Below are 6622 nucleotides of genomic sequence, written 5' to 3' on the forward strand. Positions count from 1 at the left end.
TAGATGCGCTTCTTCCACTCTATTTTAGATATCAAGTCCTGAATGGCAAAAAAATTCTTCAGCTCAACCAGGACAAAACTGAAGTTTTAGTTATCAGTACAGAAACCCAGAGAGACAAACTCGGTACAAAACTCAAGGCACTGCCTCTTAACCCCAGTAAACAAGTCAAAAATCTTAGGGTTATCTTTGACTCTGATTTTAGCTTTGAACCCGACATAAAAAAACATAAAGACTGTTTTTTATCATTTTGCCAGAGTGCAACCATTTGTCTCGCAAGCCAATACAGAGACTCTAATGCTTTTATCACCTGCATAATTGATTACTGCAATGCTTTACTTTCTGGTCACCCCAAATAGAATCCAGGTAAATTACAATATTCTACAAAATGCAGCTGCACACTTGTTGACAAAGACCAGAAAGAGAACATGCAGCCTTCCCAAAGACCTGAGGGCAGCACAGTGTTGCCATTTTTTAGAAGCAAGCTCAAGGCCTACCTTTTTAATCGAATCTTACTTCTTTAACTTGTCTATTTATATTTCAGCCTTTTTAATGTTTTTATTTAATTTATATATTTATATGGGCTTCATTTTCTTGTATTACTTTTATTTATTTATTTTACTTACTCTCCTTTTAATAATATATTTTATTAACCCTAATACAACTTTTCTCTGAATTTTATTATTGTATCCTCATATATATATATATATATATATATATATATATTTTTTCTTCTACTCACTTTTCTTTTTACTGAGTCTTTCTTTTTACTCTGCCTCTAGTGATTTCCTCATTGCAAATGCGATACAGCGTTTTCCTGATATTCCTCATGTTCATGTTCTTACTAAATGTTTTATTTATTATTTGATCTTTTAAGCCTTGCATTGTATGTCTGATCGTGAGTAAATGTCTGTGTGTATGTGTGTGTCTGATAAGAGCTTACTCTTTGAAGAACTTAGTTGGGATGATATCTTGTATACAGGAGGGGTTCATGAGGGAGACTTCCTCTCTCACTCAGAGGTTTTAACCGGTTGAAAGTGAAAGAGGCAGAATTAACAGGGGGAATAGAGAGAGGGCAAGGCTCCTGTTGGATTTTAGACCTGATATCGTTGAATGGTGCCAATTTGGTCAAGGATGAATAGTCACTGAACATTCAATGAAGAGTTAAAAGCATCACAGAATTTCACTGCAGAACCATTGACGACTGCATTGACAAGGCAAGAACATGCTGTAGAGTAGAAAGCGAGAACAGAGAGCTGTAGTGGAATTTTAAAGGCAACAGCTTTATGGTCAGTTCCACAAAGATCCACCAAATTACAACACACAAGCAAGAAACCATGACAACAATGTCTCAGTATTCATAAAAAAGTTCAGATCATTTGCGATAATAAATCATTAGTTATGAAATACTTATTACCAAGGGATCTCACATTCAGGAGACCAACATTGTCAGGGAGAAGCATTTTTTCTTATAAGAGCGACTCTGTATGTTGGCCCTGTGCGACCTGGTGATCTGTCCAGGGTGAACCCCGCCTCTCACCCAATGTCAGCTGGGATTGCTGGGAAATTATGTTTGAATGAATTTAGCCAGATGGATTTCTGATGGGGACTATAAAGAAAAAATAGTGTCATAAAAGCCCAAACATTTGTCAATAAAAGAGAGTAAGGGAAAGACCTCCAGATGGAAGTTGGGATGGCGGTCTGACTGGAGTTTAATGAGAGATATTTTTGTGGGATTTCTGCACTAATTACCTTCCCCAACATTTCAAACCAGACCACCAGCCTCTCTCCCCTACTGTTTCATCAAAACCTCTAAAAGCCCCTAAGAATGTAAGATTGGGCATCTTCTCATGCTTTTTTCAGGCCTAAGCCTGAAATGTTCCATATGAGTGAGAAAGTGACTGAGAAGTTACTACAACCTTAAAATAAATAAATGAAAAAGAACAAATAATTACAAATAGAACTTTTTTTTTATTTTTTTTATTTTATGTAGGATTGATGTATGTTTAATGTATGTATGTTTGTAAATGCTGCTGGATGCCTGAATTTCCCTCGGGATAAATAAAGTATCTACTACTAACTGTTTCTAATGCAATTAGGATCTATACCAGTGATTTTTTTGCTTGGTGGTATCAGAGGGCCGATTGTTGCAAATGTCTATTGCATGACTGTGGCTCCATCTTAACACTAGGCCACTACTGTGGCAGTGCATTATCAATTCAATTCAATTCAATTTTATTTGTATAGCGCCAAATCATAACATACATTATCTCAAGGCAGTTGAGTTACCTCACACTATTACAGAGATTTGGAAAAACACTCCCTTTTAACAGGAAGAAACCTCTTACAGAACCAGACTCAGTTGTTGGCGAAAGATCTGCCTTGACCGGTTGGGAGGAGAGAGAAGAGAAACTACAGTTGTAAAACAGTTTCTTTAATCTCTACCAGACTGATACTTATAATTAAAAAAATATTAAGAATAAACTTATGAATGCAACTACGTTGTTAATAAAAATAACAATAATAATAATGATGGGTTTGGATCTATAGCAGCATTACTAAGAGATGGTTCAGTAAACACCTGAGCAGCTCTAACTATCTTTATAAAAGAGGATGGTTTTAAGTCTAATATTAAATGTAGAGCAGGCGTCTGAATGACTGGATCGGACATAGGAAGAAATAAGAAGTAAAATCCGATCCAATACATTACAGTAAACATACCAAATAAATGCCTGTTTACATATATACTAAGCCTTGAACGACATTCCAGCGTCATATTTTAATGTTAATTTATTATTATTTAATGAACAGTTCACAGTTCAATTAGTTTTTTGCTTGTTTGAATGGTGTTGACCATAAAACCTTCTGCCAAAAGTTCTGTGAGAAATAAAACACCAGTATTCCATAACTCAGTCATGTTGCTGGATATGTGTGTATGTCTCCCTTCAGGGGAGTTGATTATTTGTTTCACAGTTTAGTATGAGGTTTAAGATGGCTACAATGCATTTTTAATATTTTATTTTACGAGTGGGGTAAAGATTGTATCAGATTAGTATCGGATCGGTATCGCCAGATACTCAAGGTTAAAGGATCTGTATCGGATCAGACTCGAAAAAGTGGTAGCTCTAGTTTTACTTAAAACTTAAATGTTTACTTTTCATTTTGTTTGACTATTTGTGAGTATGTGCTTTGGACAAAGCAGAAAATTAAATTTATTAAATTGCACAAATGAATTGCACAATGGAACTACTAAGCCGGTGTGCACAAAGGGGCAAGTCAAATTCAAGGACTTTAAATTCTTTTTCATGCACTATTTTTTTACTGTCAAGGATCAAATTGTTTTCTCCACAATCTAAGCTCCTGATCAGTCTCAACAAGTCTGTTTGTAGATTATCAATTTATAATGCACTTTTCTAGTCATAACAACCACTCAAATCACATTACATTCACATTTATCCATTCGCATGGCAGATCTATATCTAGTGCTTGTCTATCACTCAAACACAGAAGAAGTTTAGGGTTCAGTGTCTTGCCAGTGTCTAAGAAAAAATCCTTGTGCCTTTTAATTACTGATTTGCTCCTTTGTCTGGATCTGTGCGAACATTTGCTTGGTTCTTTCTTGAGCCATGTCACATCCTTTCGTTTGGTAGTTTTTGCTTAATCCTGCTGACAAGCAAAAGTCGTGAAAAACATAATATCCTTGGTGGTGGTTGTAATGATTGAAATGTAAAAAAAAATAAATAGTGACATTTTTTCAGTTGATTAAAGGAAATGTCAACGATCTACTTTTGTACGGAAATATATGCATGATGAATGATGAGCACGCTGAGATGAAATAAACTACGGACATAACTTTGTGTCAGTCAGTCTGAGGGCAAAACAGACTCTGGGCATTTCCTCTGCTGTGTGATCATGATTGGAGTCTTTTTGTTCATGCTGAGATGAAAGCGCATAATGCAAAGGTTCAAAGGAAGCAGGAATAAGACCAGATCAAGGCCCATCAGACATGCCTGATTAACACAAAATGAGGACAGCTGCCTTTGTTGGATTCTTGGAATTGATACAGGAGGGAAACTAGAACATGATTACACCTATTGGAGAATAATGCATTTTTCCCAATATCGAAATAACTATGCAGTGTGATTACAATGAACACTGGGTCATCAAGATATGATGTCTTCAAGAGGTGCCAGACATGAGTCTGACAGATGTGGTGATGATATCATTCTAGCTGTCTAACCCTGACTTTCATGAGACTTTAAAGAAACAGATTATAGTTCTCTAGTCAGTACATGGCACCATTTCTATGATTGAAATTTCAATAAAAACGTTAAAATATAATATATCCACCATTTCAAACCTGCATTAACTGATTTTATTATTCACTTATACACAGTTGAAACAATTAGTGAACAAAACATTAACATATCCTCTTCTTTATGGTTGATATGTAGAACTTGTTAGAAAACAGTTTGTACGCATGTTCATCAGAAACAGCAACAGGATGATTGATGTGGAGTTGCCTTTGTGACCAGCTGATGAATCCAACGCTAGTATTCCCTCTCTTTTAGCTGGTTTGGTCTCAACCAACTACCGAAGCGCCCTCATATCATTGTTCAATTTGAGGTGTTTCTCAAACTGTGAGTGAGGACCAAGCCTAGTAAGAAACATTATTACAATATTTGAATTGGTTGACAGGATTCAGCAATATAAATGACCGTTTTGCAACAGTCCTTACTCGTGTAGCTACGCCAGTTTACAGTGCATGTTTTGTGATTCTCGTCAAAAATTTGCCAGTGTGATAGACTGTTATGGACTGGACAAGATCATGGACTGGTGGCTTAAGACCAGGTTGATTAAAAGAAAACCAAAACAAACGAACACAACTGGAAAGGCAATGAGTTGATGCAGGATGTTCAGCAGGAAGTGCCACCATTGAGGCTGAGGAGGAAAATTACATCAAACGAGACATCTCAAAGATGTGAAACCCAGGATGAACATGGAAAATCCACAGATAATCCCCTGCTGCACTTATACATAAAATATATATGAAAATTAAGAAGACTAAGGAAATTAATCCAAATATAACATAAGTAAGTGTTCAGAGTATAAAGTTATTTTTATTAACTTCAACACTTGATACAACCGGTCACGTTGATTTAAATTTTTGCTGCACGTCTTCCCCCCACTATCACTTAAAAAATGCCCCCCCCCCCCCCCCCCCCCAGTAATGATACATTACTAATAATAATAATAATAACACATTATTTTATGGGCGCGTTTCAGGAAACTCAAGGACAATCAAGGTGATTGAAGATGACTTCAATCACATTCAAAACTCTGTTAGTATATACATTTTATGTGATATTTGATATGTTGAGTCAAATTGTCTGGAAGGGGATCAAACAGATCACAAACAACAAACCTAAAGCTCCACATTCTATTAACAGCCCACTTCAGGACCGTTAGAATATGTTTTCACTTGCAAGGTATTTTTTTTTCAGTCGTCACTTCGATGGTGGGGATGTAGTGTGAAGACCAGGTTGTCTCCAAAGCCCTTCAATTCACTTAAACACTTCAGGTACGGTTATGAATTTTAAGTTACCTGTAGGACCACATTTGTTTGTGTGTTGATTGTGAATGTGTAACACAACATGTGCACTAAGACTACATTATTTTTAATAAAAAAAGTATTATTACAGTTTTCTCTCAATTTGCAGGTCAACTGCAGAGCTGGAAGTCCTTTCAGAATCACATCATGATGTACTGTACTCCAGCAAGCGCTTCAGCATCAGCCCTTCAGTCTATGAAGGCAGAATCTTACTGGCTGGCTTAGATTACAACCATCATGTCCACAGATCACCCAAAAGAAGACCTGAAGGCTCTATACATGTTAAGAGGATAAGACCACAGACCAGACACTTCCCCAGAGGTGATGCCTTGGATTAGCATCCAGATGAATCATGAAACAAATCCTGCAACTATGTTCAAACATTAAATTTGTAGATCCAAATACATAAATCTACCTGAGTATTATAAATATTCAACACAAGTACTTAGTATTTTTTTCACGTGGAAAATGAAGCTTGACAATATTACATCATTGTTTACTACTAGATATTGCATCGGTGGTACTGAATCAGTGGATCTGATTACCCCAAATGAATATATTTGTAATGCCTTGAATTGGTTCAAAAAGTATATTGATAAAAAAATTAAGTAATCTTCACATTGTTGTTTATTAATGCAATGAGAAACCAATCACTTTCAAAAATACACTTTATTGCAAGGCAAATATTGAGGTTGCATAAATATTAAAATAACTTTGGAATAAAGAAATAAATAAAAATGAATGTATTGCACAGCACACTATTTACATCTAGCAAAGGAAGCTGAATCTACACCATCTTGGGATGAAACCAGTGCAAGCGGCAGGGACCAACTGGCTCATCACATGAAGATCATCTGTGTCTTCAGCTCCCAGGTTCTCGGGTGTCGGACCGACACGCCGACCTCTGCCCAGTCTCCCACGGTCGCTGCCCGGTGCGCCTCATATTCGACTCCCTCTTCTCCTCGCTCCACTGCTTGTCGAAGCAGCCGTGTTCACTTCCTGATCAGAGTCCAG

General features: G+C 36.6%; 1 long non-coding RNA gene across 3 annotated transcripts; it reads left to right on the forward strand.

Moving 5' to 3' along the window:
* The first annotated feature begins 4036 nt into the window (after positions 1 to 4036).
* On the forward strand, positions 4037 to 6245 carry LOC118283709. Of its 3 annotated transcripts, XR_004784635.2 has the most exons (4): positions 4037 to 5090; positions 5284 to 5339; positions 5502 to 5578; positions 5718 to 6245. It is a non-coding gene; the product is annotated as an uncharacterized LOC118283709 (long non-coding RNA). The 3 variants fall into 3 exon arrangements; XR_007030092.1 differs by having other exon boundaries at positions 5284 to 5578; XR_004784634.2 differs by lacking the exon at positions 5284 to 5339.
* The last annotated feature ends 377 nt before the right edge of the window (positions 6246 to 6622 follow it).

Source organism: Scophthalmus maximus, chromosome 18 (genome assembly GCF_022379125.1).
Source record: "Scophthalmus maximus strain ysfricsl-2021 chromosome 18, ASM2237912v1, whole genome shotgun sequence".
Taxonomy (NCBI): domain Eukaryota; kingdom Metazoa; phylum Chordata; class Actinopteri; order Pleuronectiformes; family Scophthalmidae; genus Scophthalmus; species Scophthalmus maximus.